This window comes from Netta rufina (genome assembly GCF_964035555.1).
Source record: "Netta rufina genome assembly, chromosome: 2".
NCBI classification, from domain to species: domain Eukaryota; kingdom Metazoa; phylum Chordata; class Aves; order Anseriformes; family Anatidae; genus Netta; species Netta rufina.
The window spans coordinates 47,667,720-47,691,155 of record NC_140124.1 but is presented as its reverse complement, the minus strand read 5'-3'; the positions used below and the strand labels follow the sequence as shown (position 1 = coordinate 47,691,155).

Genomic DNA, 23,436 nt, shown 5'->3' with positions numbered 1-23,436 from the left:
CTCAGCAAAGCTTTTTCATGAATAATCTATTTCCAGTGAAATCAGTCAAAACTCTGTCTCAATGCTGACTATGACTAGAAATCTCACTCATGAAAGGTAAAATCCTGGTGGGCTTTCTTTTTTCAGTGTAATTCAGTTTTTACACCAGCTTCTTGGAAAAGTATTAGTTCTCTCTATGTTTTTCTTTGTTTCAAACCCTATATACAAGAATAAAAAAATGTTGCAATGCACTTCAAGTACACTGTCCCAAAACTGTGAAAAGGGTCATTAAACCCAAGTGCTTCAAAAGGATCAAATTATCCCAAAGTTTCCCCATTTAGCTTCGTATTTTCCTTACTGGTCGATAAGTGGTTGATCCTATATACCTCTAATCTCTCTCCTCGTGTTTTTGTGCTTCTTCCTGCTTTCATTTTCCCAACTTTCACGCTATCAGAATTGCTCTCCAAGACTTTCAGGACCTGCATGGATGCAGACCAGCTGTTTCTCCATTGTTGTTCATACCATAACTTAGCCAGAACCAGAAAGCAGACCTCTTCTGAAAATCCTGTATGGCTTTTACTGATCTCTAACTTTCCACAAAGCCTTGCACTATGCCAAATCTATAACATTTACATAAGTAATATAGGGAGTTTATTGGCTAATAATGATAGAGAGCATTGGGGTTTCACTGACTTGCTGTTTAGTGGGAGGACGCTCTCAGACCCCTAAAATATAACCCTTGATACCGGATGACTTCTTCAAAATCTCTAGGTCTTTGCAAATCAATTTCTTATCAATATTCCTTTTCATGTTTTCCTCCCTGCCCACTTAGCCCATACTTCTCACATTATCATAGCTTGCTTATTCAGAAAAAATGCCTGCATTTTGTGTAAGCAGTGTATGTATACCACTCACTTCCTTTGCCTGCTTTTCTTTGTGATGGAATATTTTCCTGCATTGGTATTCAGTATCTCAGCCAATAACCAAAAGATGGATTAAAGTACCTAAAGTACCTAAAGTCTAAGCTGAGAATCTTCACCTGTACAGACAGTTGCAAAATCTGTAACTCTGAAGGCCCTAAAACAGAATCAAGTGTTTTCAAAGCAGAATTGATTTGTTTCTGCAAAATCAAAGGCACAGCAAAAATGCACTGCCAGAAGCATGTCAACTTAATCTAAAATAAACAATGACACTGAAAAATTGTTGCAGTGACACGTGATTGACAGTATATGACTAAAGTGGTCCATGGGCAGTGAGTTGTTGCCAGTGTACCCATATTTATTTTAGCTTAGGTTAAATGGACTGGGCTGAAAATAATAATAATAATAATAATTCATTTTAGTGAGTATTTACTCCCAAAGAGAGATTACTAAATGATAATGCATAACTGGGAAAAAAAAAAAAAAAAAAAAAAAACACTACTGCATCAAATAAATCTACTGTAGTAGTAATAAATAAGATTATATTGTATGAGTGCAAAACATAAAATAAAGCTTCATCTCAGCCTGGAAAATAGTTTTAAATTATATACGTTGTATTTTAATACATATAACCCTTAAAATTGTTTCCACATTGTAAAAGGAAAAAATACATAACAAAAAAACAAGAGCCTATATCTATGTTTTTTGTCTAGGGAGAGTTTCTGGGGTTTATTCATTTTTTTCTGTTTATTCTGTTTCCCTTACCATAAAACAGAAGCAAAATTTTAATTGCATTATAGAAGGAATGGCAGAGAACACTGCTGTTCTCGCTAGGTTAAAAAATAACTAATCCCTGCATGTCACTTTGACTAAAGCACATTAGCATATAATGCAGGTGGGATTGCAGGTGGTTTGGTCTGTCCTCTGCTTCTTCGCAGCCTTGTAGACTTGAGTCTATCCCAAGGACTATGGCAATGCCCCAGAAGAGGAGCAGCCTGAGGAGAGTTGTGCACCCTCCAGGGCACCCAAAGCTGACCAGCTTCTGCTCTGGCTGGAGCAGGCTGTTCCCACTGCTGAGCTTCTGGCTGCAAGTCCAGTGCTAATGCTGGTCTGACTTCTCTCCAAGCCCTCACCTGCTCTGGCTTGCAGGTGAGCCTTGCCTTCAGCTCCCACTTGATCTGTACTTCCTACAAGCCCCTCACGGCTCCCAAATCCAACTCCAATCCCAATTGTGATGGCAGAGCCCCTTCAAAGCCTGACACCACTCAAACATTGCTTGGGAAACAAAACAACAGAGCGAGTTGACACTAGTTTAAAAAACAGCCACGCTGCACCCAGACCTGCCAAAAACATGTGCTGAGCTTCACTTCCCACTCTGCACAGATGACTGATTTGATTGGAAATTTGTACCCACCTGCCGCTGAGGTGCCATCTCAGCCATCCAGACACTGCCTCCAGAGCACAAATGTTATCCTTTGCAAACAATTTTTATTGTCCACATACTCTCCTTTTTGAAAATAATACAAATTTTAAGCTGTCAGAAAGAAAATAAATGGAGACGTATATACTAAAGCTCCAGGGGCTGGCATGCTTTGTCTTGTACATGGGAGGATGACATTTCTCTGTTTACCTTTACTGCAGTAGCTCTCTGGTAGCAAGCAGCAGCTTCATCTTTTCTATCATAACTGTGAATCCACTTCTGGATTCAGGGTGTAACTGCTGGCTAATATTCAATTGGATGGTATTTTCCGAATGAGCTGCATGACAGAGCCTGCACACACCAAGTCAGAACCGTGCAAAGGCCCTCAATGTGTACTTCAACATACAATGTACGTGCAAGTGCTCTGCTGACCTGGAAACAGAGATAGAAGACAAATGACCACAGAAAGGGAAATTTTTTTAAGGCAGTAGATAACTCAGAATTGTACTGTCTCCCTCTGCACAGAAATTCTTGGTTGGTCCATCACTCATTCCTCTGGTCAATTCTGGGAGCTGCTCAGAAGCAGCCACCAGCATATGCCTCCCAGAGCTCTGCTGGTAACTCTGTGAGAGTGGCAGTGAGCAGCTCCAGAAGTTAGTCAATGTACTGTATTGGTTGCCCTGGCAGAGGGATAATTGTGAGGGTGAAAACTAAACTAGGGAATCCAGGAGGGTTTCTGAAACAGCCAGGCAAATCAGCTTTGGCAGGTTTCTGACTCCTGTTTTAGAATACGTTTGTAGTTCCCAAAAGAGTTTTGCAACTGAGAAGTGACCTAATTATTAATCACTCTTCACTGAGGTCCTGTCTCCTATTTGCTGCTCAATGTGTTTTCTGTTTGTTTGTTTGTTTGTTTTGCTTTGTTTTGTGAATTCTACTTTAAAGGCATTTTCTTTCAGTTATCTTTAATCACTACCCTGGTTAGTGCTTGTGCCAACAGCCCCCAGGCCTTATCTCTAGGGAGACTAGAAATCTTTCTTTCCTCTCTCCCCAAGCCAACCATATTCAAACAAAACACAATGCTTGTGCAGAGGTGCTAATGTGTTTTCCTGGCCTTTTCAGACATGATTTAAGAGCTGGTAGTTAAATGTGGTAGTTAAAATTAGGAAAATGCACTTGCAAAAGGATACATTTTTCTCCCACCTATTTTGTTGAAGTAGGACTATCAACTTTTCTCTGAGAAATTGGAGCCAAAGCTCATTTTCCTTTGTGCCTATTTGGTTGTAGTTGAATTAAAATTTAATTATAGGTTATTTATTTATTTTGCTATTCACCACTATTTATAAGCCTATGGTGGCTCTTCAGGCTTTACCTGGGTGTCCTCATGTTCTCTGCATCCACAGGTCAGTAAAGCATGATGCATAATGCAATTTTAAGCATGATGGTGCCATCAGTTTTAGAAATAAAATATTTTCCTGGTTTTTCACTGTCAATCCAGGATTTTCTATAGTATCCAGCTCTTCAGACATTTTGTTCTTTCTTTTGATCCACTCCTTCAGGCCATATATTTTTCTTCCTGTAACTGTAGTTTCATGTTCAACTAATGCCTTGGTATTCAGACTTCTGCAGGAGACTGCCAATGATATTTTATGGTTAAATTTGAAATTTTCAGATCTGAAATAACCTGCTCTCCTCTACTCCACTGAAAGTGTGCCTGTCACACACTCTTCTCCCATTCTGCTCTTATGAATGTGCTGACACTATTTTTTCCTCAGGATGAAACTCATCTTCTCTTGCACTTTTCCAGCTGCTGTTGCCTTGAACCTCTCCCCACCTTCCTGATACATTATGCTGGGGAGTCAAGCCACACGACCTCTTAGTGGCATCTGATTGAGTAATTTTTATTATTTTCACACCTGCCTTTAGCATCTGGACTTAGACCACTGATTACTTTCACATCCAACTATTTGAGTAAAGGTATTGGTGTCTTGCTGCTGTCTTATAAATGAATGGGTTGAATACAGTTTAGGCTATGCTGGATTTTGACTCTAAATTTCTTATTCTATAGCTAATGGCCCATAATTCCTATGCTAGAAAGAGCTACTACAAAGTATTTTCAGATAAAATCTTTTTGTATGCTGTAATAAACTACATGGTTTTATATCACAAGTAGTGCAGTACAGGAGAGGGTGCCTTAAGTATGAACTTTTTGTCACCATTTTTACACAGGTGTCTTTTTTTGATGATGGTTGAGAGCATGTTGTTCTGGGGAAAGACATTTGGTTGGTTTGTTTTCATCAGCAACTTACTGAGTTTGTTTGCTTTCTGCACATGAACGTGTTCGTGATCCTGGGAAATTGCTATATTATTGTAAATTGAATTAAGTAGTAGGATAAAAAGACCATTTGGGTGAATGTTTCTTACATGTGCAGAAAGTACAATAATCTTGAACTTCATTATGCTGGTTTTTTTTTGTGTGTGTTTATTGTTGTTTTTGTTTTGGTTTGGTTTTTTAGTTGACATCCCAGGTAAATATATATATTTTTTTTCCACAGACAAGCTAGTTGACAGATGCTGCAGTGGCACAAGAGTTAAGTCAGTCATGTGGTGGGGCTCTGGTACACCATGTCACCCTTGATGTCACTGAGCTGGTTTCCCCGTAGAGCTCTGGGTCAGGGAGCAGATGAACAGCTGTCATACTGCCAGTCTGCACAAAGTTCCGGTCAGGAAACTGGGACCCTCAGACCCAGCTGTGGGACATCTTCTCTCCCCATAACAGTTTGCCAGGCAGAATGACCTATAAATTCACAATGAGGAGATGGGAGGTGAGGAAGACAAGTTGGTCATGTGAAATACATTCATTTGGTGTTTTAGTTACACAGACTTCAGAGAAAGATCAACGTTTTCTAAGCCAGAGGAGATGCAAAATGAGAAAAATGCTGAGCACATGCATAATTCTTTGGTGTAAGCTCAGACAAACCTGTTGATTTTAATAAGATTATAGGAAAGCATGGTATTTTTCTTAAATAAATAAATAAATAAATAAATAAATAAATAAAAGAAAAGAAAAAGAAAATTAAAGGAAGAATAACATCTTTGGTAATATCTTGAATGAAATAAATGTAAATATTAAACACTAATTATAATTTATCATGTCTCTTCTTGGAATAAACTTGTGGAAGACAGTTAGGAAGAAAAATTGCAGCCCTGAAAGGCTGTGTGTTGAGATTTGTACCAGCTGGCCAACTGAAAGCCAGCTGCTATAGCTGCTTCCAGCCCTTCTCAGCAACAAGGTCTAACCCTCAGATCTTCATAGTAACTTCTAGAGAACCCCCCTCATTAGAAGAAAATAAATAAATAAACATTTCTAGATTGTGAAGATACTTGTGCCAGTTTCCATGTAGCTTTTGGCAATGTACTACGTATTTAATCAACTTTAATTTCTTCTTGGGCTTTGAAAGAGTGTTTTGCAAATGTGTACTGTAAGGAAGCAACCGCACCATTGAACTACAATAATGAAATAGGTTTTAGTAGCAAATTACTCATAAAAAAAGATGAGTCTTACGTGTTTGCTGATTCACCCAAAGAATCATTAATTAAAAGGAAAAGTATGAAGGTTGTTAGTGACATTTTATCTGTCACCTTGGTTTTACTGAAGATAGATAACTAGAATGAGGGATACAGAAGATAGATAGCTAGAATGAGAAATTACCTTCTTCAGTCAAGTAAACCATCTGTTTCCACACTGTACCTAGAGGTGTTTCACCTGAAATTCATATGGATTTTTCAGGTGTCCTGTTGGTCTCTAAATGAGGTGTTACCTTCCCATTAAAAATAAAAAATTAAAAAACAAAAAAATCCTGGGGAGATATTTGTGAATGGTTAAGCAAAGATGTCTGCTCAATATGCACCATCAAACCAAAAGGCTTCTGGGCTTCTGGGGCGTGTCATTCTGAAAAGGGCTAAAAAACAAACAATAAATAAATAAATAAAAATAGCTGTTGGGTTCTATTTGAATTTATAAAACCACATCTCAAAACCAGCTGGCTGAAAGAGGGCAATGAAAAGTGAGTGACATCTTTTGCTTTCAACGGTTCAACACAAGAATTTCCCAGCACAAAGTATGGTTTGATTCTGCTGCTGTGGATGGTGTTGGTTGCATTGTGACTTGCATAAGTGAGTCAATTTTGCACTTTCCAGCAGTCTCATCTCTGTCATGACCATTAAGTGACAATAAGCATTTCACAAAATAGCAGCCTCATCTTCTAACTCAAGTTAATTGCTGGTTGAGGAGAGGCAGTGTGCCAGCTCCCAAATAGCCTAATAACTACTTTTTTTTTCAAAAGCTACCTTCAGTCTGAAACTGAAAATGAGCAAAAGACAGCCGAGATGGCTGCTGCTCCTTGACAAAACACTTCACTCTGTCTCCTTCCTTGTCCTCCCTTCTCTTGCACAGCAATTCCTGCTCTATGGAAATGGAAAAGGTTCCAAAGAAGGAGGAGGAGCCAAAGGCAATTGGCTTTTTTTGTAACACTTCCCACTGGCAGAATCCCTGCCAGTGTTTCTGAGCAATCACCTCCACCTCTGGGAATTCAGAAGTTTGGTGTTTGTTTGCTATTTGCCAGAAACACTGCTGGTGACTCTGGGTATTCATTACCTGGTAATGCAATCACTCGACTTTCCTGACAATTTTTTGTTTGTTTGTTTTGAGCAGCTCCATCGCTATTAAGCAGTAAATGTGATAAGCAGAGCAGAGAAGACATCAGTCTTACCCTCATCAAGCCTAAACGCTATGAAAATAGCCTCAGCTATCACACAAATCCACTTAAATAATTCTGCAGATACCACCACTGAAATTACTCATGTTCTTCACTGCAGTGGCTTTTTTCTGCTTCATGCTATGACCCACTGTCATTTGCAAATAGATATTTAAACATCATTCAACTTCACAAACAATGCAACATACATCAAACTTTCTTCTACAAGTCTTAGTGGAATTCTGTGTTTGTTTTTTTAAGACACATTGCTTATGTGAACTACGCCAGAATTAATGGGGTAATAGCATTCTTCTCCCCATTCTCCAGATGTCTGCATCCTTCTACAGATCCTAACTCTCTCTTTTTTTTAAACCCATAGCTGACAGAATCGCAGATAACACAATGTGCATCTTGCTTTTCAGAAAGCCCTTCACCTATCTCTTATGCACACCAGAATCCAAAAAAGTAGATGCATAGTATCTTGGATATTTGAGATTTATGTACAGAACATAACCACAGCTATTTGGGACCCACCTGTAGCCATCTGCTTTCTTTTCTGTCTTAATTGCTATGTAAAGAGGACAAACACATTTGCTGAACCTCGCAGTTTTCTCTAATTTATGTTGCAGGCTGCTTGAAGTGTAGGTCTGTTTTCTTAGGAAAAAATGCCACATATGCCAGCACTACATTAAATATTAATTGCAACATGAGGAAATTATTTACCTGTTTCTTTTTTGTTCAGTGGCGAGAGATTAAAGGCTGAAAGGTGATCCTCACAGCAATGTACATAGCTAACAAAAGAAACGCTAAAGTCAATGGTAGTACAGTGGTAATAGATCCCTTCTTGAACCTTTAAATCTGTTTCAAAGGCTCTGCAGTAAGCTAACACAGAAAGCTGCAAATGTCATTAATAATATGAAATCTTTAAAAAGACACAGTCAAATTCATTAAGCCCACTGACCACTTGCCTAGTGAATTCTGCAGGCAGCATGTTTATTACTTACGGGAGTCCAGTGTTTCCAGTGCTATTTGATTACTGTTTCTCATGGCAAACAGACTTGGGGAGGAAGAGCTTCAGGACCAGTTCTCAATGCAGCCTTTATGACGTGCTTTTTGTAACAGAGTGCTATGCGTGCTCTGAACAAAGTCGCTTTTATTTCCACATGAAGTGCTGTGACAATTTGAATGGTGCCACAGGCATCAAAATAAAGAGTGCTCTTCTGCATCTTTGTCCCACAAAATGGAAAATGCTAGTGCAGGGGCTCCCCGAGCCATCCTTTAGCAGGTCTCTAGGACATTGGTCAGCCCAGGCTCCCGGTGAGCCCAGGCTGGCATCGGACTAGCCCTTCTGTGTACGACATGCATTGCTTGGGCATGTCTGCATTAGCATCACTGTTCAGCTTACGACCATGCTTTTGAAAACAGTTCTTTTTACTCCCCATTTACTCTTCTGGGGTTCACACTGCCTGACCTGGAGCTCTTCTGCAGGAACTGAACTGAAAGACACACTTCAGCTACTAATGGGCACTGTGTCCCTGTGTGCATGCTGCAGCTAGTCTGAACTAAAAACTCCTGAAACACATAGAGTGCAGATATTGAGTCCTCCACACCATTTTCCCCCTAATGTTGGCATAGCCATCATTTACTACTTGTCCTCTGATCTATTTTGTACCTGAAGTGCTGCAATTTGTGCAAAGCAAGCTGAATAATGTGTACACTGTATCTATCCTATCTATTTGTATGCAGATCTATGCAGGAAGTTACTGTGAAGTTAGAGTGGGATTGTAAACACTACTGTATATTAACTCCTTACACAGACCACTCCCAGTGGTAGTTTAGTCTTTTGTGAAAGTACAATATTGTCCTGCAATGAGAATTTGAAAGCTGCTTTACAGTACCTTAAGTTTCCCATGCTCATAAACTTCCACAAGGCTGCAATGCTGGAATTATTAAATATTAATCTGAATCAACTTTCAAAATGATTTTGTTAAACTGTTTTAAATTTCTGAGTATTGACATTCAGATTTACTTCTCCTATTGCATTTCCCAAAATGAACTACAATTTAATGAGAAAACCTGAGTTCTGATTAAGAGAGTCAACATAGAAACCTACCTTGGTTCAATAATCCATTAAAAAAAATCTGAAAGTGGTTAATTTGGATTATTTTTTGAGTACAAAAGTGTAGATAAACCCCATAGAGATCATCCTGATATTATCCTCTCATTGTCCTGGATTTTCAGCCAAATTTCTTAAGAGTCTTCAGCCTGCAAAGCCTGTAATACAACAAATATAATACTTCAGGTGAATGTTGAATTTACACAACAAATTGTGTTAAAGAAGCATTAACCCTTGAGGTTGAAATTTTGCCAGAAGCAGGGTAGGATCAACACTGTTGGATTTTTCCTCGTTTGTTTGGCTGCCTAAGCATGTCTTTATTCAGTAAGCATCATTTCATCTCAGAGTCTCAGGTGCCTATGTCTGCTTTGAGAGATGAAACCTGTTTTCAAAATTCCTTGCAGTTTAGGCACTGTATTTCTTCCCACTTACAGAATGTTTTCTGTCTTGGTATTTTGAGTGGGCAAATCCTGACACTAGCAAAATATCTTTTCAGCCTGAGCCTGGCTGATGGGATTTGTTGTGCCAACATGGAGGCTGACATATGCTGATTTTTACATTTGAACCTTTTGTAGAAAAGAAATTTCTGAATGTGTGGCACAGCCTACAATCAGAACAGCATTGCTGCCTGGATGGGAGGAGTGCTGTTATCCACCTGAGATTGGCAGTTTGGTCAGATCTGTACATGGGGACAGTCACAGCATAAATTTTCACCCCCACTGGAAAAAAGTAGCTGAAATATAACTGTACATTTCATTCTCCAGAGGCTTCTGGTTTGATAAATACTGTTAATATGTATGCCTAGGTCTCATTTTCAAATCAAAGAGCCAAGGAGCTAGCAGTTACTTGCTTGGAAGAGCTACACTCCCCTCCACCCCACCTGCCCTCTGGAGATAAACACAATGAGGAGAAAATAAACACTTCCATAGATAATGAGTTTAATGAGATTTCCATTTCAGTGTAGATTTGCATATACTGCCTTAAATCCAAGTTTAGCTTTAATTGGGAAATAGCTTGTGTTCTGTTTGTTACACCTGTGGTCTTGGAACTGGATACAAAAGATTGTAGAGACCCAAATTCATTGTTGTGACTCTCAGCAAAGCTGCAATAACATAACCTGATGTCTAATAAAAGAGGAAATACCAGAGCTGTAACTCACAGCAATATTATTTCCACACAGAAAGGATATAGAGTGATTATGAGCCCATCACCACAGTAGCTCTATGATGTCTTGTCATTTTCTTAATTTCCTTTGTTTACTTAACTCTTGTGATTTTACAGCTAGGGTAATTTTCCCTGAAATACTTTGAAAAATTGTCTTTAATATAAAAAGTACACCCTGCCTGCAGCTGGTTATATAATTCCTATATATAGGTTGCAGAAATATCTACATCCTCCTTCTTTAACAAAAAAAAAAAAAAAAAAAAAAAAAAAAAAAAAAAAACAACCATAAATACACAGAAAAAATATTATATTTATATATGTCTGGCCACTGTTATAGCAAATTGTTAATATTTTGCACATGCACATGAGCACTTCACTCACAAATAGCTTGAGGGAAAAACTACTGTATTTTCTTCACTGCTGTCACTGATACAGTTACATTGTCCCTCCCCACTGCATTGCTATCTGTAGTATAATTTCTCAGCTCCAAGAACTTCGTTCACATCAGGTATCTGGAAAGGAATCGGTTGCAGTCATGCAAACACAGTTTGAATTAATTATTTCCTATTTGAAAAATCACTCTTACCTGAAGCAAGCGATGCTTCATTTTCCTTTCTCATTTTTTTCCTATTCTTTTCCTTCTTTACAGCTACAGAAATAATTATCTCCATGACAGGTAGCAAAATTTTGCTGTCTGTCTCTCTGTCCCTTCAAAAGCACACTCAGCAATACTTGGTGACAATCTATCAAGATTATTGCAATAATGGTTCTTGACAGTCTTTGCAGACACTTTCACTTGCCATCTCTGGGATTTCTTTCTGCTATTAGAGTTGAGGAGTGGGAGTCAGGCTTCCTGGGGCTTCCTTTTATCTCTGTCACTTATTTTGAGGAGTGAGTTTCTATACCTGTCGACACAGTCTACAACACACCCCAGGCAGTCAAAATTCACGGTCACCCATCACCTTTCCCTCTCTTTTGGGATTCATCTTTTTACGTGAGAACAACACATCAGCTTCAGCTTCTGCTTGATGCTGGTGTTTCTAGGCATGTTCCCTGCAAAGACTTCCAATTTACTCTTTGAGACAGATGGAGACAACCCGGTTTCCAGATAACACAACCTGGCTGACTGGGCCACCAGGATGAAACTGCAAAATCACTCTGTAGCTTTAGTACAGGTTCTTACTGCCTAAAGCTGTGTCCCATTTCTTTGGTCACCAGTGAAGTAATTTAACCATGGTGTCTCAGTTTCTCCCTCTGCAAAACAGGAGTACTAATACCTATATAAACCTTAATCCCTAATGTTATTTATCCCAAAAGAGTCCCAGGAAGGTGAAAGCATTTACAGAGTGTTTTTCAACACCCATCTGAAACATCTTATTGACCCACAAAATCCATTCTAGATTAGATAATACAAATACTAAATCAATTCATCATGGCAGTAATAACAACCAAGGTGATAAAACAATCTAGAGAAATCAACAAGCCAGTAGTGTTAAGGATGACCCTACAGTAAATCTAGAGTATGGCAGCCTTTCCCTCTTCCTAGCTCTTGGATAACAGTCTATCTTTTCTCAGTTTTCAGATAATAAACCTTTAAGGATTGTGCTACAAACTTCTTTTTCTGCTTTATGAAAGTAGGTCTCAGTGAGCACTGCAAGCATGTAAGGTGTGAATGATTTTAAGTTTATAAGTTTATTTTCTAAATGATTATTTAAGAAGTTTTAAACTAATTAAACAAGTTAAACTGATGTATGCCCTGGCTTTGGTGTTTGCCCTGTCGCTGTGACAATAGCTTTTGTGGAACAGAAGCAATGGTAACACCAGTAGACTGGATTGGGAAGAAATGGGCAAACATATCTGCAAAGCATTTAATCATACTTTCTTTGACATAATTGGGACTTCGGGTGATAATTTTATTTGGAGAAGAAGCAACTAGACCAACTAGAAACTGGAAATTTTAAACTGTAAGAATGATGAGGCTGTACCTATATATTCATGTAAAAATAGCTCTTCAGAGAAAATCATAGAAATGTCTTTTTAGTTGCAATAGGAAGGCTTGATTGTAAACAAAACCTGATACATTTACTTCAGGCAAGCTCTGGAACAAGAGTAAGAAGGAACAGTAGCTCTCCCACTCTTCTACAGGCATAGCATGAAGCTAAGCTGCCATTCTACATTTTGATTTGTTGCCCAGTATTTCTGCTATGGTCTTCAGAAGGATTGAATAGGAGTCTACAGCCTCCCTGCTGCAGTTGTGGGTGTGGTGTGAGGAGGCATGGAAAGACACACATGAGATTGCCCATAAGGAACACAAGCACGTAGCAACACAAAGGCAGCATCACCATGTGAAGACTGGAGGTGGAGACTTGGCTTTCAACATCAGTTCTGCCATAAATGTACAACTATGGTCCTATCCAAACCAGTGAAGTGCTCCATGCAACCTTTTCTCCACCTGTTTGTAAAAGCAGGTTTGTATTTTTGAAGGTCAGTGGCATGGACCCTATAAATGGCATACTGCCCTCTTCGCCATCACAGTTATTGAGTCCAGTAGAGAATTTTATTCAGATGTCTAGGAACTCAGTGGAATTTGGAGAATAAAGACATTGTTAGATACTTTGGACATATTCAGACATGAAATTACACTTGTAGAGTCTTGTGCAGTCATGCTCGCTTTTCACTTCTGGGACATCCAACTAACTGCATGCAGAATGGCTTGGCCCACTGCAAGCCAAAAGCTAACTTATGAAGTCCACCTGCACATGAACAGAATCAGGCTCCTAATGTCCATAGAGTTCTCAAATTACTGGTTAGGAATTAGAGGAATAAATAATAAAGGTATGCTTCAGCATTTTTTAACTCAGAACATTTTGACAAAATGCAAGCTGTATATGGTGAAGGTAAGTAGATAAATAAACAGGAGAATGTCGAAAAGTAAATGGGGAGAAATCTCATGCCAGCAGAAGTATGTCCTGGGCTGCATGTGCTGTCAGGCAACAAACAAAATAAAAAAGATCTTGCTGTGAGAGAAACGTGAGTGGTTTTGGATAATTCTTTAGTATGGGTAAAAACAAGGTCAGATCCTGAGATGCCTGTCTCACTGCCACAGACTTCAATGGGAGAGCTGAGGCGATGATTCATGGAGAGAATGCAAGGAGTGCCAAGAAGGAGCTGAGAAGGACACAGGGAAGGGTGAATGGGTGGTCTTGTTTGTCCATTTTTTCCATAAAGCAAGAAAAGAATATGAAATGAACTTAGGAGGCAATATATTTAAATTGATGATCTCTTCTTTAATATTACCTTGAAAATCAGATACTTAAGAACAATGAAGTACTCCCTTGAGACTTGATGGACTTTTGTATTAAATGTAAGCAATAACTTGTAGACGGATGAAACGTATGTACAAAGAGAACCTCCCTAATGACTACAGATTGTATAAACACAACTAAATGGGGACAGAGAACATCAAGCAGCATGAGATGTGCAACCCACTGGCTTCTTTCGCCACGCTTCTGTAAGTGGGCATCCTCGTGGCTGCTTACAGCAGATAAGGGTTTGCTTTTTTCTCTGAGACGTGCAGAGCTGGCTCCTTGCAGAGGCAAGGGGCTGCCAGAGACTGGCAGTTTTTAATCAAGTTTGATGGTTCCTATATTCTTGCATCAGATTCACTAACTGAGAAAAGACACTAATAATACAAACACAATCTTTGCTTCGGTCTTAAGAGGCAAAAAGCATAACAGAAGCCAATAATAGCCAGAAGGTTCCCCAAGGAGATGGGGCAGAAGAAGGACTAAAAGAAATTGGAAAGAATGATACCATACACAGTAAATAAATTAAAAGGTGTAAAGACTGACAAAAATCAGGAGCCAGATACTAAGCACAGAGTCATTTTGAAGAAACTGGGAGATAGGGGGTACCTCAGGAAAAGTATTTCAATCCCTCTTGCAAACAAGATGCCATAGCCTAGAACAACTTGACGGAGGGAAGTCCTGGACATGTTCTCGTTATTAAAAACACGAAAATTGCAGGCATTGTGTTTCCTGTTTGCACGGCAGCGTGGTACACGTGGGCAGACCCTGAACACACACTGGCATCAAAAGGCTCTACATCTTCCTGCATCCCTGCATGCAGACCAGAGGCTTCGGGCAGGGAAACGACTGTCCCTGTCCGTATGTGAACGCTGCTCCCGGCTCTGCTGGTCCGAGGAGTCCTAGAAGCCCCAGAGGCACCTGGAAGAGGGTCTGTGCACACCCACCCCGGGGCGTGCTTTGCTGGGGTCCTGAGGCACTGCTTCGAGATGCGTTTCCTTGCCCGGCTCCCCGCACGTAGGCGCACAGCAGGTGCGCCAGAGTTCAGCAGAAACTTGGGAAGAAGACAGCTCTCCCGAGGCGTGGAAAGCACTTCGCTCGCGGTGCGGGCTCGCTGACAGCTCTCGCCTGCCGGAGCCGAGCTGCATCTGCTGCACCGACCCTGCGAGAGGCTTTCTGAACGGGCTGAACTTACCCGAGATGGACGGCGCGACCGGGGCGAACCCGTCAGCCGGGAGGGCGCCTTCACCATTTCGGAAGGTCCCTGCCTGGCTCCCCGCCTCCCCGCGCCCAGCCCGGCGGTGAAGGGCTCGGGGCAGCCCCTCCGCAAGGCAGCCCCGGCTCCGTGCGGCGGCTGGCACGGGAGCTTGCCCCGGGAGAGGCGTGCCCCCGGCGGCAGGCGGCGCTCGGAGGGGCGCCGAGCCCATCCCCGGCCGGCGGGGCTCGCCATGGAGCGGAGAGCGCCCGGCGGCGAGGAGGCAGCGCCTGAGGTGAGAGGGGACCGCGGTGTGCGGGGACACGGGGTCGTGAGGGACCTCCCCGCGGGCGCTGAGGCGGTGCCGGGCTCGGGGGGCTCAGCCCGGCGTTTATCGGCGGCGCCCCGCTGGCTGCCGGCCCGTCCTTCCGCGGCTGAAGATAACGGGGAGGGCTCAGGGCGCACGGAGACAGTGTGCTCTGGAAGGAGACTGCCCCCGAGCCCCAAATCCCGTACTTTTTTTTTGCATAGGCAGAGTCCCCGCTGGGTCCCGGGGTCTTAATCAATATCTAAAATACTCGGTCGGGTTGCCACAGCCGCTAACTAGCATGTAGAGCCAACGCGATTATGAATTTCAGTCGGGATCTTCAGCAAAATTTGCTCTGAATATGCATGTCAGTCGCAGTCATGAGTTGTTAAATGCCTTAGAAAATGTGAGTGTTGACAAATTCTCAGCAAGACCTGGCTGTAATTTGAGAATAATTATGATTATTACTGATTCAGAACCACACCGTACAGTCTTCATGTGCTGTCCCAAAAGCAGGGGTTAAGATTTGTCCCATGGAAGATTTTTGTCTGTGAGACCCTCGATAACCTTGATCACTTCCAATGGCATCTTTCCATAAGAGACGAGCTCTCTTTTCCTGGAAGCCTTGGTGCCAGAGTTACTTTTGTACAAAGGAACTTTTTGTCACTTTTTTTTTTTTTCCTTTTTTTTATTTTATTTTTTTTCATGGGGAAAATTGGTCAGGTCCTTAAAAAACGGGAAACCTTCACGTGGAGGAATATTTTTGGCACAGCCTCCAGCACCAAAGCCGTTTCAGAAGGATTGGTGTCTTCCAAGTCTGCTTTTCCACCCCTGCTATTTCCGTGGTTCTGAAATGACTTGGGGATGGCATTCAGAGGAGGAATTCAACTTTGTTTGGAGGGTTTCAGACCTCTTCTATTTGCTCTTCTTAAGGCTTCCCTAAAACAAACACGTAAAGCGTTTGAAAAGAAACCTAGGACTGAATATTCAGCATTTCCCTTCCCTTGAGGGAAAGCTGACAGACATCCCCACTTGTTTTGGATCCCGGGAAGGTTTCTAGCCAAGCAAAAAAGATCAGATTTGATACTGCTAAAGGACAAAATGGGGCAGGGGAAGGGACAGTGGTCATTTTTTATGCATCATTCCCTACATGGAAAAAGAGGGTTTAAAACGAGCAAATTATCTCAGATTTTTTCCAGGTCAACATTATTTTGGTTGCTTAATCAGCGTGTCAGTTTCTGTGAAATCTCTAGACTTCTGCCTTTTAAATAATATTAGCAATATTGCCAGATACTTTCATGCAGTGTGTATCTGAGACACGACTGCACTTGTTAGGAGATTAACAGCACTTGCCCTTGCACCTCTGTTCCTGTGCCTATTAGCAGCAGTGCATTAACTGTCAGTAAATGTCTGTCATCTCTTAGGGCTTAATTATGAAATGGTTTTAAAATGGCATGCAAGGGAAACTTTCAGCTCAGCTTTTAAATGTGATACTGCCCTGTGTATGAATAACTCTCGTGGTGCCCAGACCTGCTGTCCTTATTAACAGAGCCCAGCTCTGTTTCTGTGGCTTCAGTTTTGAAGCCCTAAAATGTGTGTTCTACTTATTTATTTTCTCCTCTAACAGCTCTGTGCTGATAGAACAAAAAAGTGAACAGATGCATTTTTTTCTGGAACAAGATGCTTAGGCAGGATCACAATGGTCATTGCATGCTTTTTGCCTTTCCCCTTTCTTTGCTGTTGTGTTTGATTCTCAGAGAAGTAACTTTAAATGCCTGACTATGATTTCAGGACAGTCTGAGATCGCTTCTAGGTGATCCATCCTGTATCAGGCACTGAACCCATTTCTGTCTGGAAACATACAAGCCAGCGTTGGCTGTTTTTTTATATGCTGTGAAAACCATCTATAAAAAAAGTCATAAGTTTGTAGGTATGGTCTCAGGACCTGTCTAATTAGAGAAGCTAGGGCCAGAAAAGCTGGTGAGAACTGAATATGTGGTATCTAACCTACACTAACACCATGCACCAGCACTATTGCTACAGGGTGAGTGTATCCAGACAGTGAGTAGAATAAGCAGAATAAGTATTGTCTTTTGAAGTCTGAGCACAGCTTTTGTCTTGTTCACTTGCTTGTAGGCAACTGTTTGGTTGCTTATTTTGAGCAACTGGAAGAAGGACAGAATTGGATGTGATCGCCATGTCCTCACATAGTTTGCAAGGCAGAAAGATGGGCAGCAGCATCTTGAGACTGGACAGACAGTAAAATAAATTTTTGATTTGAATGTTATTAAGGGAAGAAACAGAAAACAGGAGATAGTGAAAACTCTAAACATTTCCTAAATGTCTAAGTGATTGAGGAGGCATTTTCCTATTTTAAAAATTACATAGGCACTCTAGGACCAGAATTTTTGAGGTTTTGATACAGGTAGGTCTCATTAGGGGATTCAGATACATCTTTGTCAGATGTATGTAGGTGATGAGGATTAAGATTGTTTCTTTTTCTTTTTTCTTTTTTTTTTTGTAGTTTAAAAAAAAAATTTTTTTTGAAAAAGCCCTGTCTGCTCTGATCAGGTACCTCTTTAAACAGACAGCGTATATTACATGGCATTGAGTAGTTCATTTGCTCAATTAAGGCATCAGTTCAGAGTTATATGATTTACACATTTCCCTACTCAGATTCATGTCTTTGTTACAGTGAATACTACACCGTTTATATTCAATGGACTTTAATGTTTTGTTTTTGTCAGTCAGGCATTTTTAAGTACTCATTAATTAAACTGAAAACTTCCAGTTACCTCGTGCTTCTTTCCTGGTGAATTTAGTTTGTATTCTTATTCTGTATCACAGCTGAACCTATCTCCCATTTCAGGATGCAGTTTAGCTGTGTGGAAAATCAGACTTTTGCTTCTTTTCCTCTTGCATAATCTTGTGGTCTTGTCTTGCTCTGTGGAAGACTTTTTCCCTGGTTCCACTTTATTTTTTTTATTTTTTTCCAAAGATACTAAAGTGAATTCAGGTTCTGTGCAATGTGTTTAAATGTTGAGCAGAACCAAGATTTTTTTTTTTTTAAAAGAAGGATTTTGAAGATGCTGGCACTGGTCATAATGTCTGATGTGAGATAAGTGCTCCCTGACTGCCAGTAGCTTTCCCCTGGCTTGCCAGCAGAACGTATGGATGTTCTTCTTGTTATTAAAGATGAGAGAGGGGCCAGAGTCCCTCTGCTATCTTATAATTTTCCTTTTGCCCTTATCAAATCAAAAATCATTTATGGTATCATACTAAAAGCCAGTGTGCTTTTAGTACTGCTTCCAGTAACTTTATGTGCATGTATTCCATTGAAGAGCAATTTCTGGAGCATCGTTCTAACTAAATATTTACAATCTCTCTTTTATTTATTTTTTTTACACCCTGGAAAAAAAAAAAAAAAGATGAGAAATATACAGTCTCTCAACTTCCTGACATGAACTGACTTCTCTGTTAAACATTCAGGTTATATCAACAAATTTGCCATTTCAGAACCATAATGATGATAGAATCTAAAACATTAAAGTGAAATAGATGCTGAGGTTTGTGGCATGTTTTCCTAGTGACAGAAAACTAAAGGAGGAGCTTAAACTACTGTAACTGAATGGAGTCACTGTAACATGTTTCTACTCCTGAGTAGAAAAGGTGACAAGTGATCTCTTTCTCTTTGTATTTCTTTTGTCTTAACCTAAATTAAAAATAATAAGGATCATTAATACTGGTAACTGTGATGCCAGCTATTGGGAAAAAATATCACAACACTGCTGTTTACAGGACATCTACACAAATAATGGTCCTCCGTGCTACTTGGTTAACCAGTATCTTTCATTTTCTGAGCAATCTTGGTAGAACTTGTGAATTTTGTTGAAAACAAGGGATCCAACTAAAGTGTGTTAAAGTGGAGCTCTGCACAGCTGGCAGGAGGTAAATCAATATTAGACAAATGGGAAAGAACACGAATATTTAAAAGGAAAAATACTGTGCTGAAGATTTCAGGAATACTAAAGCAATAAAGACTAAAAAATAAAGCATTAAAAACATATCCTTTCAGCATTGCTTCAGAATATGAAGAATTACACATCAAAGATTATACAGATTATTATAGTCTTGTTTTTCAGAACTTCACAATTCTTGAAGAAACAAATATTGTTTAGGCTGAGATACCACCCACAGGAAGCATTTTGAAAGACCAATGGTGTTGGATTTTTTTGACAATTGAGTTAGAACCATTTGCCTGAGCCTTCTATTGATGATTCCATTAGTAGAATGAATAGATTGATATAAATAAGTCAGGGAATAATTGGTCAGCTTTAGGGCTGCCTGGATTCAGGATTGTCTTGTGCCAGGATGGCCAAGTGTAGTTCTACACTCCCTTTACTGAACAGGAGCCCCACCAGAACAGCTGTGGGTGTGCTGGTGATGCCTTTGTCTGAACTGTGTTTCAGATCCAGTCATTGCCTCCCTTCCTCCCCAAGTGGAAGGGGAGCTGACAAATATGTTTGTTGGCTTTGCTTGGTCCACCCTGAATTTGAGCACGGTCCCCTGGAAACTTGGGAGAGGAATGATAAATTCAGCTTTCTGAGAAGCCAGCCTATATATGTGTACCTTTTGCCACACTGTGATTTTTTGTTTTTATGTTTCCAGTCAGACATTACTGTAATGAGCTGAAAATGCAGTTTCTAAGGTGTACTGTAAAGCAGGCATTGTGTGTTGGCTGCAAGGCAAATTCCTCACACATTTTCATTTTATGTATATTTACTCCACTATGTGAATTATAAGACATCTTGAATTTTAAAATGTTTGGGAAGAGACTGGACAGATCAAGGAAAGAGGAGACGTAAGAGTCAGATTTAGGATAAACCTCTTCCTCTTCAGTCTATCCCTTGCCATGGCTCAGTCAAATCATGAGCTCTGGTTTCTGTGCCTTACACTGCTGCAGGTTCAAGTGGGTTTAGGATTATTGAGCTGTTACTGGCCTGAGCTGGAACAATTTCATTCAGAGCTAAACTGAAAAATCTGCTACAGCTAAAGTGATGCTCACTTGGGTTAGTAATAATGTAACAACACCATATTCAGCAGCAGCAGCAGGAACATGCCAGTTTAACAGTAGAAAGGATGTAGATTAATGATGTGTATTGTAAACACTGGAAAGGTCAGAAGAATGAGGGACAGATTGAGCTTGAGGAAGGTGAGGGTCTTTGAACTTCTCAGAGTGAAGTGCAAGAACCTTAGGTCCTCCCTGCTGAGCAGATTGTGGTGGACAGCAGTAGAAACAGTTGCTTTCCTTCAGATTCAGTGCAGTTTTTTGAACTGATAAAGCCATGAAGCTAGAGATTCTGCAAATCATAACATGAATTCATTCAACAGAAGTCTGAATGAAAGCCAAGTCTCTTTAGTTTACAGCTTTTCAAATATTATTCCAAGGCTGAAGTCTGTATAGGTTAGGATGCTACTTTATTCTGACCTGTTCAAATGAAATTTTTACATGGCTGTCAAGAATGATTTCTCATTCTTTCTAGACTGCCTTTGATAATGGGATTGATTTAAGGGGGAAATACATTAAAAAGCAGTTATTTCCCAGCAGTTATTAAAAAGCATCCTCAGAAATTCTAGTTTGTGATTCTGACATCAGAAATTATTCCTTATGGTGGTCACTGTGAAGTGTTTCTGGGTTATGAAGATTTTGATACATTATCAGGATTGATACCATATTTATTTGCTTCTCACTTCCTTTCATCTTTTAGTTTTCTCTGTAGTGAATTTGCAGTTATGTTTTGATGGCAGAAATTTGCTATGTGTCTCCACAGGAAAACTACTACCATCACTGTTACTGAACCTTTTGCCATCTTTTCAGGCTGCACAACGTTGTTGATCAGCTGAACTGGTAAATTTGTTTACAAGAAATAAACCTGGTTCTAAGGTAGTTCTACGCTTACCCCACTGTTCAGAATTATGACTGATCTTAGTGATCTTACCTGCCAGCAGTTGTCAGACTTAAGCAGTCAGTGAAGCCACAGGAAGCTTGTTTGGGGTTTCTGTTGATATGTACATATGCTTACCTTGCATTATATTCAAATTAATTCATTTTAATGAATTAATTCATAATGAATTAATATGGATTTAATTCATATTATAATTCATTTATATGGTATCTCTCAATGTCCAGAAGTACACGTTAAAAACCTTGACCCTGTTATATTTAAACACGGAGACAATTCCTGTGGCAGTAGTCACATTAACATATAAAGCCTTACTTCTAAGTTAAGTTTTATGTATCTCCTCCTACATTCCATTTAGCTGATCTTGAATTTGGTGAATTGGGTAGAGTTGTGGTTCCACAGCCGTGCATTAGACATACACTCTTCAGCCTACAAGAAAGCAAGAATAACTCCAGGCATACCAGTTTGCGTTCACATACAATTGGTTTCCTCTAAGTTCTGTACGTAGAATAATTTTCTTGCTGTGTTCTTGTTTCTCATGTTTTTCAAGGTCATTTATTCAGGCTTGCCTTTCAACTGTATTTTTTACTGTTATTAGATGTCTGTTCTGTCATCAAAGGTGTTTCGGGAAGCACTTTCGGGAAGGACTGAGTAGGACTATAGATTGTGAATCTTCCCTTTTGTGTGTCTATTCTTTAATGTAAATGTCACCAAAATATTCTCAGTTGTTTTGTTGTTGTTGTTGTTTGTTGTTAGTTTTTTTTTGTTTGTTTGTTTGTTTGTTTGTTTTATGTAAATCAAAAGAGCCTGTCCAGAATTACTTTGGTATAAATGAGAACACATTCAAGGTTTAGATGTTTGTTCTAGTATTTCTTTATACTTGTACTGTAGTCTACAGCTAAAAACTTCAGAGTCATGGATTAATAACATACTGTCCTTGGGCTAAACAAGGGTAACACTTCTGATTTGATTTCTTTTCTAACATTAAAATAAAAATTTGTGAAAAGAGCTTACATTCAGTGTCTGATCCTGCAAGACTTTTAGTCTTTGTTGGTAATCCCTATTCAGACAAACATTGCTACTGAATACATAGGTATCCTGAACTAAGTACAGACTCCTGAAGGAAGGAGTTTCAAGAGTGGGTCCTTACAGAACATTTAGAAACCTTATATTTATTAAACCTCATGCATTTTAATTACTAGTTCACAGTTCCTATGCTTTGTCATGTTAATAAGTGCCGAATCATTTTTAGTGCATTTTATGCATTTCTCTGTAGTCTCTAATAGTCTATGTGGTAGACTGTGACAAATAACACCTGTTCAGATTCTGTAGATGTATGTGTGCATACTTCTCAGAAATATACTTTTTAGTTTCATATTAAACAAGCTGCTTATGCAACAACATATTATTATTCTAAATAATGCTGTGTGTTGTTTTTTTTTAAGATTGTCTAGAATACATTTATTCTCCAAATGAAGGTGTCTTCCTTCAGCTTAAGTGAGAGAAGACCAGTGTATGCACCCAAGACTTATACATCAATGAACTGGGTTAACTGCACTACTTATATAAATACGTTGTAAGGGGGTTACCTTGCTGTATGCATTTATCAGCCTGAAAATCCAAAGACAGATAGGGATTTGTCATATATAATGGTGGCAGCCTGATTCTTCTCTTAAGCCTCTGGAGGCAACAATTCCCTGGACTTTTCTTGCCTCCTTCTTAGTTGAGAAGATTTTTCAAGGATGACCTAAAAATCAATGTGTTGCTGACCTAAAAATCAATGTGTTGTTGACATGAATTTCTTTTTGCCCACCAACCCCCCCTTTTTTTTTGCTTCCTTGACACCCTTTGTTCTGATTATTCATACTTGAATATCCTTGCAAATATGATAGTGTCTATTTGTTCTTCTTTTACTCTGGAAGTATGGCTAACTTGGTGAATTACAACTATAAAGTAAGGTTGCTGCTCATTGTAAGTAAGCACAAGAAGTGAGATAAAACATAAGCTCAATGGTAGCACATGCAGCAGTGAGCTCTGCAGATTGATGCCTGTTTACACTCTGATTGCATCTCTCTGGAAGCAAGAAAGAAGCCAATTACTACCGTCCTGGCCATGATGGGGTTAGCAGTAGCTTTGACAAGACAGATTTCATCTTTCTTTCCAGTACTCTTCCATCATCATCACTTAAGAGATCTCTGCAGGATCCTGGCATCACATGCTGCAGTCACTGCCCTGAACTTGGTCACAAGAGCTATATGAGGCCCATAATGACCTATTTAAAGGATTTTGATAGTACCTTCCTTCTCAATAACC

At 39.8% G+C, this 23,436-nt stretch overlaps 1 protein-coding gene and 1 long non-coding RNA gene across 4 annotated transcripts in view; one reads left to right on the top strand and one right to left on the bottom strand.

Annotated features, from left to right (window-relative positions):
- Positions 1–4,900: 4,900 nt before the first annotated feature.
- On the bottom strand, positions 4,901–15,007 carry LOC311207220. The gene is made up of 4 exons (XR_014618257.1): positions 14,854–15,007; positions 9,187–9,347; positions 7,797–7,864; positions 4,901–5,113 (listed from the first exon to the last, which is right to left on the bottom strand). It is a non-coding gene; the product is annotated as an uncharacterized lncRNA (long non-coding RNA).
- Positions 15,008–15,052: 45 nt separating this feature from the next.
- Positions 15,053–23,436, top strand: part of KCNG2 (potassium voltage-gated channel modifier subfamily G member 2) — a 54,221-nt gene continuing 45,837 nt past the window's right edge. The window contains exon 1 of one of the 3 annotated variants that reach the window (XM_084281253.1): positions 15,053–15,148. The gene's annotated coding sequence lies outside the window, so the exon portion shown is untranslated. The remainder of the gene's footprint in view (positions 15,149–23,436) is intronic. The other 2 variants (XM_084281252.1, XM_084281251.1) reach the window with 2 other exon arrangements.